The sequence below is a fragment of the Polyodon spathula genome, chromosome 9, assembly GCF_017654505.1.
Source record: "Polyodon spathula isolate WHYD16114869_AA chromosome 9, ASM1765450v1, whole genome shotgun sequence".
NCBI lineage: Eukaryota > Metazoa > Chordata > Actinopteri > Acipenseriformes > Polyodontidae > Polyodon > Polyodon spathula.
This window is the reverse complement of record NC_054542.1, coordinates 33,985,735-33,998,236: the sequence shown is the minus strand read 5'-3', so window position 1 is coordinate 33,998,236 and position 12,502 is coordinate 33,985,735. Positions and strand designations below refer to the sequence as shown.

At 37.4% G+C, this 12,502-nt stretch overlaps 1 pseudogene; it reads left to right on the top strand.

Moving 5' to 3' along the window:
- The window catches only part of LOC121321078, a 113,742-nt pseudogene that overhangs the window by 16,867 nt on the left and 84,373 nt on the right, over window positions 1–12,502 (top strand).

Genomic DNA, 12,502 nt, shown 5'->3' with positions numbered 1-12,502 from the left:
GGCAAAGAAAAGCTGGAGCTTCTTAATCAGGAGAAGGCAACTGCCTTTGACCGGGCCAAGCTATGTGAAAAGAGATTCACAGAGTGGAAAACAAAGGCCGCAACCAAATTCAAACAGAATCACAGCAATATCAAGTCAGTGCAAGGCAAGTTGACAAAATTGGAGAAGCAAGCTGATGAGGAAGATACTCAGTTAAGCAAGCTCACTAGTGCTATTGCTAAACAGTCGAGAAGCAAGTCTGAGAGTGACCAGATGCTGGACGAGAAAGAAAAAGAAATCAGTGAATTAACTACTGAGCTACACAACTGTGTGCTCAAGGTAAAGGAACTGGAAAGCCAGCTTGAAAAGACTGAGGAGTGTTTTGTAATAGAGCTGCAGCAGAAGAATAAAGTAAAAGATACAGAAAAGGAGGCGCTGTTTCTACAGCTTCAACAAGTGCAGTCTACTGAAATGTATAACAGAGTTAAGGAAACTGAAGATAAGTTACATACTCTGAAACGGGAGACTAAGCGCTTGAAGCAGGAGCTTGAATTCAAGAAGAATGTTTTGAGAAGTTGAAAGTAGAAGCTCTGAAGAGTAAAGAAGGAGTGCGCCGGGCAGTAGAGAAACGCTATGCTGATGTACTGGAGATTTTAAAGGGAAAGAACAGTGAAATAGGAGGAGTGCAAAACTTTCACAGAATCAGGTTAAAGGAAACCAGATCGCAGAGCTGAGGAAAAGCTCTGGTTCTTTGAAAGCCAAGTGGGAAGAAAAGTTGCAGTATGTTGAGTGAAATGGAACGGAAGAAGTTCGAACTTCAAAAGAAATACAGAAAAAGTATGGAAGTCGCAAACTCTCACCTGTCCAAGCTGGAGACTTGAATATGCAGCCCAGTCTAAAGCTACAAGTCAGAAAGTAAGAGAGCTGGAGACCCGAGTGCAACAGCTGATGGTTGAAATTGAAGATAGCACCTTGCAGTATCAGAAACTGACCCAGGAGAATGTAGTCTTAGTGCACACAAAGTGAACAGCATTACAGAACTGTACGAGGCTAATGTAAAATATAATGCCCTGTGGGAAGAGAAGGAAGTACTCAGGAAGAAGCTTGAAGAAGCAAGTACAGAAGTTCAAAAACACTCCACCAGAGTGAAGCAGCTTATTCAAGAAAAGGGCAGGTTGCAGTATCTATACAAGATAAAGCAAAGCAAAGTGAAGCTGTCAAAGCTGCCAAGCGAGAGGATTTGCAGAACCACCAGGAGACCGTCCAGCAGGCTGTGCAAGACAAGTGGCAGGAACTTACTGAAATCAAGTCTCAGTTGGATCAAGTCAGCAACAAGTTTGAGAATAAAAATGAGCAGTGCTGTCAACTGGAGAGCAACCTGAAGGAGAGCAGAGAAGCTGTATAACTCGGAGCAGAAGAGGGAGCAACTTGAAGGATAGGTTAAGCAACATGAGGCTGACCGCCAAGAAGTACAAATGAACAGAGAGCCGCTCCATCAGGACTTGGAGAAATGGATGAGACTGAGTTCAGAAACAGCGAACCAAGTGAAGGAATTCTGCAAGCTACTTGAGTCAGAAAAGGGAGTTGTAAAGAGGAACTGTGAAAAAAGGCCAGTGCTATTGAAGAAGCAAAACAACAGCTGACCAAGCAGGAAGAAGACAAGGTTAACCTGAAGCAAGGCCTGGGTAAGCGGAGTCAGGAGGAACTGTGCAACAAAGTTCAGAAAACTCAGCAGGAAAAAGAGTCCCTGTTAAAAGACATAGAAGTAATGAAAGATAATTTGTCTCAATCTCAGTCATTGAAGGAGTCACAAACACAGATAGAGAAGCAAAAACAGAGTGGAAAGGAAGCTGTGGAGAAACAGGAACATTTTAATCAGAACGTGAATTGGGGGCTTCATAAGAAAGCACAGTTGACAATTTAAAGAAGTAAACAAGATTAAATGTTGGCTGCAGAAAAAGGACGAGGCTGATGAAGAGTTGAACTCCCAGCTGGCATTGGTAAACAGCTCGTAAAAGTGCAGGAGAGACTGAAGGAGGAGAAAGCAGAGTCTCAGCTGCAGATAAAAGCAAAGGGTGCACAAGAGGCCTTTACCCAAGAGAATAGAAAACAGAAGTGCAAGAAAAACAGTAAAAGTGTTACTTTGGATAATAGAAAGAATGGTGCAGGGCGCAGTCGAAACATTAAAGATATTCCTGTCATGGATAAATCTAGCAAATGCGTTGAGCTGACTGAGGAGCTAGACCAGAAGAAGGAACTTGTTGAACACAATCAGCTGGAGGAAGAGCACATTGATCAGGTGTTCAAACAAAAGGACCTCCAGCAGCAGTTGGTCATTGCAAAACTTCAGAGAACCACTGAACTCAGGATGAAAGCGGAGGAGAAAAGTCAGCACGAAAGCAGCTTTTTTTAAAAGAAACACCTGTCGAGGCACATGTGTGAGTTGACGAAGGAGCTGGAGTCTGAAACTGCAGTTTTTTTTTCAGTATATGGACAAGTTTCAGGAGTTTTATGTCACTCTTGCAGAGAGCAAGGAAATAGTCAATATTTTCAGACACACCAGCACATTGGCAGTAAGGAAGCTGATGACAGCCTGGGTAAAAGTTGCACTGAATTGCAACATTAAGATTAATAATAATAATAATAATAATAATAATAATAATAATAATAATAATAATCTTTATTTTTATATAGCGCCTTTCATAGTTGACCACCATCACAAAGTGCTTTACAAGACACGAGACTAGGGTGTTTTGAACTATGCATCAGTTGCAGAGTCACTTACAACAACGTCTCACCCGAATGACGGAGCACAAGGAGGTTAAGTGACTTGCTCAGGGTCACACAATGAGTCAGTGGCTGAGCTGGGATTTGAACCGGGTACACAATATGAGACTGAGAGAAACAAAATGATTGGCAAGAGAACCAATGTTACAGAGAAGCAAGGAGCTGCAAGAAAATCAAGGTGAAATGAATAATATTATGACTGTGATATTCAAAGGTGGTTTTGTTTACAGATACAGTAAGGCTGTAGCTAAAATCCGTACAATCGATGTTGAAGAGCTCGGGCTGATACATTTCTCAAGGAGTGCTCTTTAAAGTATGTGGGATGGACCATGCATGAGAAGCAATATGACATGAGACTCAAATGTCTGACAGGCTCTCTATTATAAGGATATAAGTACTATGGTGTGGCAGTGCAACAGTTAGCCCTTGTATTACAGAAAAGCCCTGTGAAGAGTGTCGACCTAATTATGGGGTCAACTCGTATCTGAGGCCTAGTCTTTGATCGGGGCCAGCTGAGCCTCCTGCATCCTTGCTATATATATATATATATATATATATATATATATATATATATATATATATATATATATATATATATATAATTAGCCTGGAAATTGCTTGCTATCAAACAAAACTACATCTGTTAATTCAAAAGCATATTGAATAGTATGAAGCGGTCAGTACTTGTCCAGCCCTAATATCATTTATGAATTTACGTGCTTTCGATGACTTCCTGTTGAAACAAATGTAGAATGCAATTAGATGGTGCCATTTTACATGACTTGCAGTATGTACTGTATTCTAGAGAAAGTTCTTATTTCTACAATGTTCACCCACAGGGTGGCATGTTTTGTATGTAGAAAATTACATAAACTGCCATTACACCAGGTGACATTATGCATCAACTAAAAACTCCATTAAAATTAAACAGGTCCCTTTTTTATTTTTGGAGAACAGATACTTTAATTGTAAAGTGTTGTTTTCATTGGCTCTGCTGTATTCTTCTTTTGAACAACTGCTGATATAATTGCATTTCCCTTTTCCACTCAGATCAACAGATGTAGCGTTTATTTAAAGTATGTCCCCAAAGTTGAAGACTTGACATTCAGCCCCTGACAACCAGAATTCATGACTTTTATAGTACAGGGTTAATTGGCTCCGACATTAAACCAATCACTCAGGTGAGACTAATGTGAATAGGTTAGTACCCATGTGTGCTGGAAGTCACACAAAACATTGCTGCTGCTAAAAGCATTCACTGATACCCCTGGGACTTTAATATTAGCCTTGGAAATACTTTCAGAAAGCAATTCCACATATGTTTCACATATCTATATTTCTCACTGGGTATGGTAATAGCCATGCACTCTGGTATTTTTATTTTAAGTGGCATGCACTATGTCTGCATATTTAAAAAGAACAAAAATATATGATCAGTGCTGTGCATGTTAATCTTTATTAAAATATCATAATTATCAAGGTGGAATATGAATATTCTAGTCTGCAAAGCCCTTTGATATAGCACAAACCTGCGTAATAAAGTTGTTTGTCCTGCACAACAGCATGTTGAGTAAAGGGAAGAATGGGTTTTTCTTGAGGACAACAGATCAAGCCTGTATTCACGTATATAAATTATCCAGTTTGTGTGGGGTGCTGTTGCTTAAAGCTGGAGAGAAGGACCTCCATTGTTGTCGTTTTGGATCCTTCTCCTGGTTATACAGGATTTATCTAGGTGGGCTCCAATTTGACGTAGAGACAGAATTTGAGCTTTCCCACAATAATCATACATGTTTTTGGAAACTGCTGCTGTTACCGCTGTTTAAACTGTGAATATCCTGTAAACCATACAGTAGTTTCACTTTTATTGATTCTTCTTGGGCAAAAATTCAGCGGTACTCATTTGCAGGGTTATATGAGCAGTCCATGCTAAATGTCTTTGTGGACTTGACAACTGACCGAATTTGGCTTCCTTATTGCTATAGTTTAACCACAGCAGTGCTTTTGGGTCCTCGGCAGTTACTGGTTTAATCATGTTTTTGACAGTATATTTGAGTGGCAGAGGCCATTGCACATCTGCTGTATCTCGTTTCCATTATGTCCTCTGCTTTTCTAAATTTTTGGGTGATGGTTTTGGCAAGGCAGTCTGTCTGTTGTCTGAGCTAGGATTTAATTGTATTTGCACCTGATCAAGTTGACAAAATGGACAAATCTGATGACAACAAAACAAACTATTGCACATTACTAGTAAAGAAAATTGCTCGTTTTTATGGTCATTTTGAGCCATTCAAGATTTGTGAAAATCCTCTTTCAAAATGAGGCTCTTACACATCACTATATATATATATATATATATATATATATATATATATATATATATATATATATATATATATATATATATATATATATATAAAAGGAAAGAAAAAGTCCTTCCATCTTTAGAATCCTATTTCTTGTCAGAAGCTTTTCTTTGCAAAATCATTTCTTGATGTTTATTATCCCCACCAGCATATCCCTGGCAACAGTGATTTAGTGGAGTTACCTGTGTGACTGTCAGTATGGACACATGATGTGTGATGGATCTCAAACTCGGAATGAAATGAAAGACAAGGCTTGATTTTAAACATTTTGGCTTGGTATAAGAACAATAGTGACAGATCCTGATATTGCTAGTAGCCTTGAAAATCCTAAGTGGGATGTAAATATAATTTTGTTTTGGCTTTGCTTCCAGCTTCCAAATAGTTTAAAATGACTAAACCAGTATAAACTAGAAAACAGTTGTGATTTTCATAGGAAATACTTTTTTCTTCTGGAGACATTTAATGGGACTAAACAACTCGGTTCACTTGGATAACCTCAAGCTAGAATATATTCCCTATATTTACTTTTTTATACTGGATATCTGCAAGCTCAATTTGTTTGTTTGTACAATGGATATTGGTATTTTTTTTTTTAAAGGAACAAGTATATTCACGGTACATGAAGCTGCTTCCCAGGAAGGCTGGGTGTTCCTCATGTACAGCGCGATTGACAGCTTCCCCCGCTGGCGTTCCTACTTCTATTTCATCACTCTAATCTTCTTCCTCGCCTGGCTTGTTAAGGTACGATGCAGCTTATTCTGGAAAGACTTGGCATGAATACAGATGATTATGTTTAGCCATCTTTCTTCCCTTCCTAGACTCAATTCTGATGTATGTTTTGTTCTGGTCCCGTTCCTTTTTCTTTGTTTGTTTCAGAATCTGTTTATAGTAGTCATAATTGAAGCTTTTGCTGAAATCAGAGTGCAATTCCAACAGATGTAGGGGTCTAGAAGCAGCACAATATCAACCGCTACCACACAGGTACTGTACTGTACAGTTAAATAATGAAATGCCATGGTGTTATATAAAGCTGCAATGATGCTGAAATGTGTATATGTGCTTTGTACCTTTTTTAAATTATCTTTAATATTTACTCCCCCTTGTGGTTATTCACACATTTATTCAAGACATGCAAATATTAAACTACAGGGAAACTGCTGCTTCCTGGTTGCATTAGGTCACATGATCTGATTGTAGCTAGATCATTGGAAAGAGTTTGAACTTCAAACATTAACCTTAATAGCAGGAAACAGCAGCAACTTTTGATCTACAGTGTAGTGCTCTGTTTTAAATATATACATTCCAAAAGAAGGAAATACAAATGTAACTGACAGCCAGACTGAAGTAAGAGATTTCACACTTACTCAGCAAGGGGTCCTTTTGTAGAAGTTATCTGTTCTGTGCTGCAGGTAACCTGCATCAATCTTTACTGCAGCTACACCTATGTTTCCTAACAGATCCAAATATGAAATATATTTGGGTATACTTCTAATATATGGGATCCTGGAGAGAATTTACTTAGTAGGCTGTGTGGTGTTCTGGATGACTTTCAACTTTTAATGGACAGATACTTTAGCCTGAAGCTTTTTTGCTTGAGTTTGCATCAAGTGGGTTGAATATAGTTATAACAAACATGAATGTTTTCCTTCAACCAGTTAAAGTAGTTCTAGCTAACAGAATAGTTTACATATGATGTATCCACCATTCACATCCATTCATTATGTAGGTCTCAAATGTGCATGTTGGAGAAAACATGTGTTATGAATTCAAAACATGATATCTGTTACTAATCTCATTAAGATTTGGACTTTTTTCATATTTATATCCCAGTTAGTCATTTCTTGTATCCATTGTAACTGGAATAGTCATGCATATTAGCAGGAAATGAAGGAACAGAGCTTAGAAAAAAAAAGAAAAGCACATGGAATGTATTTTAAATCGTCCAAAACAATTATTAAATGGGCCAAAAACGAAGTTGAATGTACAGTGCCTTTTTCATGGTACCTGCTATATTCTAGGTTTTTATGATGATCTATCCAAAAGAAAGCTCCAGTGGTTTAGAAAGCAGATTCCAAATCTTTAAAATATTTATATCTTCAGTCAAACATTCAGATACCTGATTTGCATGCATATTCACTCCAGCCTGATCTAATAAATAAATAAAATGTATGGTGAAATGTTGTTCATGAAATGTAGAGAGTCATGTTTTTTTAAACCCTTAATTTGGGTTTCGTATTATGCAGTAGAGCTCCACTTATCTGACGTTTTAAGCAATTAAAACACTCAATTTTTTAATATCCCCAGGAGCTCAAAACAAGCTGTCAGCCCCAGAAAGATGGGTTATATGCATATGTCATAGAGATATGTAGAAATGCACACTGCCATGTATATCTTTCTAAATATATATTTTTTCTAAACTGTGGTTTTCCCCTAATTATAAAACACTTAAAAATGCGTGGCATTTGCTCATAATACAAGGAGCTTCCAGAAGCATATGTTAGGAATCACCGATCCCAGGAGCCCCTACCTAAGACAGTCATATTATAGCCAACATCAAGTAGACATAATACAAAGATGATAGCAGCAACCATGGAAATCACACTGTAATCAATTAAACCTGGCTTAAAAATAAATACAACCAACGGGAAGAGCCTTGTATATAAGGTTTTTCATTGTTTTATAGATTCACACTATTTTCATCAACTTACTGGATTTGATAGGCAAGTCTATAGGCAGCTCTAGTAGGGCAGAAAATAGCAAAACACAGTTTGGAAATTACGACTGACCAGGTCCATCACATTACCCTTTTGAGACTATTCTGAAATACAGATTTTTCTGAAGAATTATACCCACACCTAAATATATTGAATAAAGTGTGTATCCTTTCAGAGGAATGTAACCCTTTCCTGTTGAGCACCAAAACAAAAAACCTCCAACATGAATCAGTCCAGTAGGGAGTTTCAATAAGCCAAGTGAAAGTCCTACACCTTAGCCCCAATGATGTTGAATCAGTGTTCTCCTCACTGCCCATGATGGACCCTAAGCACAGTTTTATAGCAGGTTGTTTCAAATGTAGTGCAACTCCATATACAATTTGTGGAAGTGAAGTTGATGGACTTTCAGGGAAATCCCCTTAACCTTGCATATTCGTGCAGATAAACTGTTGCATTTATAAATGAGGTTGACATTCTCATTCCTGACCACCCGTTACCAAAAAGACAGATAAAGAGAACAATGGGGATTACTGATGGGTTAATTTTGTGGAACAATGTATATTTAGTTTAATGCATGACCAGTTTTATTTATCAGCCTAATGGGAAGGTGCAACACATGTCCCAGCCGCTAAACTATCAGGCATTTAATCTCTGTTTCATTTTTTCACTTGACTGCATTGTTTAATTCATGATGCAGTCATGCTGATGATAATTATTAGCCACTTTTTTCAGGGCAATGCAGTATGGACAGTCATACTGGGTAACAAGCAAAATAGACAACACACAGCCAATGCTTCACATACTTCTTATTGCATTATCTCTGCTTTGTGGAGGACCCTTGAGCATTCACCTCAGAAGAGTTTCTATAGTATGCAATGCTGTTACCTTGAAAACAATATTCTTCCCTATATCTCCTAAATGTAAGTGATTATACTTAGTCACCTGACCCTTTCTATTAAATTTAAAAAGCAATAAAGCTTTGCAGGAAGTTGTCAGTTATTTGGTGTAAAACAAAAGGGCTTAATTTTCTGCCTTTGATCTCATTGAAATAAAAGTGGATTTAGGGCAACCCAGAGGGACTGAGCCTCCTACTTTTATTGGCAATACTTTTGAACCACTCCTCTGCAATAATTTTCAAATATAGAATGAATTTGTTGTGTCTTCAAGAAGATTACTGTAGAACAATGCAGTGATTACAAGACAATAGAAGTAGTCAGGCTTTTTAAGTTTGAATTTGATCTTGTTTTCTGGAAATCTTGCATTGTTTTGGTGTTTTAATCGCTTTATGGTTTTAGCTTTAATGTTAAATCTTTGGTTTTTTTACCTCCTTTTTTGTTTTCATCTTACAGATGAAGCTTCAAAATGCTGAATTTTCTTAATTCATATTTAGTTTTTTGACATTTACTTGAATGTCTTTAGTTATTCATTACTTTAGTTATGTAGGAAATACTTTCATTGGTTTTCATTCTGTAGTTTTAATTGTGTGTGTAGTATTCTTTCAACAGCTAAACATAATGAAGGCTGTGTAGTCATCTTTTATGTTTTTTTTTTTAATTCATATTACAAAGAGGTATTTTTCTGGGACATACTGTTGACTGCTTACTGTTGGGATTTATCAGGCAGTTACAGTAACTTTGCATTATTGGTCCATCCCGGTCACGTACTGTACCTCTGCGATGAAATAGAAAACCCTGTGTTCCCACAACCAGTGTGACTTAAAAAAGGAAAGTCTTAAGTGTAAAATAGCACCTTTTCAATGTCACTGGATGCATTTAGATAAATCGCACATTCTCCCTGAGTTTAATACAGTAATTTCACAGACTGCTGGCAAATCCATGGTCATTCCTGGAGGCTTATTTGTGTTATCACAGTATTTCTGCATTGTGACTGTAGATTGTGGATTGGATTCTCGTTGAAGTGTCACATTTGTGTCCAGTTGGCTTACTTTGTTCCAATTGCCTAGTTGTCAATCAGAAATGATGTTGGCATTTTCAATACTGAAACAAATGGATAGCTACCTACTGAAAAACAAAATCAATTTTTATATTAACCTCTGAGTTGGTTTCATCTGTAAGTTTAAATTCCAGTGGAGGAAAATATTGGATGATATAATTCATAACCAGTAAGCTGATTTCCAAGCTGTTGGTTTATGAAATTAGTTAAATTGTTGGTCAAAATCGTTTCCCCTTGAGTATAAAGGTATGTTTTTAAGAAGTGCTCTCCATTTAGTGTGGTAAGTCACTGCCCTTTGCATGATGCGATAATAATTATCGTTGCGCCCCTTGTCACGTGACTCAGAGAGCAAGCTTAGGCCTCATTACCCGAAGAGCCAGTTAAAATATTTAGATTGTGAAATGTACTGATAAGGGTTTGGGTTAATAAATCACAACACTGTAGTGCTGGACAAATGTGCAACCAAGGAGTTGGTGGACTTAAAGAGTAAGTAGCGGGGTTTCGCAAAATAAAGTGGTGCACGTCCCCATGCATTTCTACAACTGTTTAAATAACATACCTGGCATTTCTTTTTATTGTTATCCTGATACATTTTTACACTTGTAACTTTAAAGTCTGTTTTAGAGCTCCTTCAAAATGGCTGCTCCAATGCGGTGATAATGTAAGGATTATTGCCCATGTTGTCAAACAGGTAACACAGCAATAATGATCCATGATGTGGTACGAAACAGAAAAGCCAGAGCACTTGTTGCTACGTTTTATTTATTTATTTTTCTCAATTTCTAGTGATTTAGAGGACAGATCTCAAACCCCTGTGATCTAGAGCGGCCATTTTGAAAAGAGCTTTGAAACAGACTTTAAAGTTCGAGTGTAAAAAGTTGTCTAGATGTTAACTATGAAAAGAAGGATGTATATCACTATATTTTCCGGAACCCTGCTACTTGCCCTTAAGGTTGGTTCACTGTGAACAATTCATTTTAAGTTGAGCTATGGTATTCACCGGTACTGTGTCCTATGTTAATACTTTGCTGTTCAAAAAATCCCAAAGTGTTGGATATTAGTTATAGCAGCAGTACATAGGAAGTATTCTGACTCCTGTTTATAGTATATTGGCTTCTATATTTTGCGCTGTATGTTTGTGGAGAGACTGTTTACCGCCTGTGATTAGTACGTGGAAGACATTGACATCCGAATACCAAGATGACACCTTTGCTGGCATTCTAGATTTTACAGGGGAATCACAAAATAGATTTTCAATTTTAATCATCTAAACAATATATTTATATTGTATAATATGCATAAATGCATGTGATGTCAGTTTCAGAAACAGCCCTGTCATTTCCTGTCTGCAGGAAGTTATATGCTTTTGTATGTGTTATACTTTCTGATTTAACTATGTATTAAGTAGATCACACAAAAAAACTAGGGTGTGTGAACTATGCATCAGTTGCAGAGTCACTTCTGACAACGTCTCACCCGAAAGACTGAGCACAAGGAGGTTAAGTGACTTGCTCAGGGTCACACAATGAGTCAGTGGCTGAGTTGGGATTTAAACCGGGGACCTCCTAGTTATAAGCCTGTTTCTTTAACCGCTGGACCACACAGCCTCCTATGATAAAGCCTATCCTAATGATAAAGCATTGCAGTTACATTGCACCTCTGTATTTTAAACCAGCCGCCCTCCATTTAAGAATATTTTAACTTCCTAATGTGATCAAAACGGCACTCTTCATGGCCAGACTTTTTCATTTTTTTTTTTTAACCACACTTATGTTTTTGTAGGTTGCCCACTATTACACCTTTTATGTTTAACAATATATTTCACTAGACCTTGTTCACAAGTTGTCTCGCCAAAGGCAGGTTAACCTCTGAAAACAGCTTTTTCAACTCAAACAGTAGAAGTGAAAATGAAAATGAACACACTGTAGTCACAACCTTTTTCTTGCTGCATGCATTTCTCTGTTCTGTTTTAGATGTTCCATGAAGTTGCTGCTGGAGGCTGGCAGCTAGTTGCTGTTGATGTGAACAAGCCTCATGGCAGAGCTCCAGCGTGCCTACAGGTATGGCATTTCTGGGGTAATTGTATTGATATTTTTAAAGAGGATAATGAAGTGTAATGCTGTTAGATTTTATTAATCCCGTCTAGTGTACTATAAAATGTAAAATGTGTCAGTTGCGGTTTCAAAAATGTGTCTTGAGCGATGAGACCTAAATGAAATAAAAAAGTGTAATATATATATATATATATATATATATATATATATATATATATATATATATATATATATATATATATATATTTAGCAAGACTATTTATATTTAATGAATGAATGAATTAAATGTTTGAAGGAGAAGGGACAAGGGTCTCGCATTGATCAGTACTTCTTACGAAGTCAGTCAAGTCAGTTGAATGAAATCCAACAACAAGAAGCAAACTACAGTTCACAGGATATCAGCAGCCCTATCATAGATGTGAGGAGGACTTGCGTGCATACAACTAGTGATGAACCTAATGATCCTTGCGAACCCGGTCAGACGAACCAGCGTAAGAGAGAAAAGAACCTCAAAGTGCACAAGCCAAGAGCTTGTGAGAAAACTGCGTGGGACACAGTAAACGCAGATCTCTGTTTTACTTTGGAAAGGTTAAATGGAACAGTTGAAAAGAAGCTGGATAAATTTGGGGACGTCATCTATGCATATGGAAGCGAG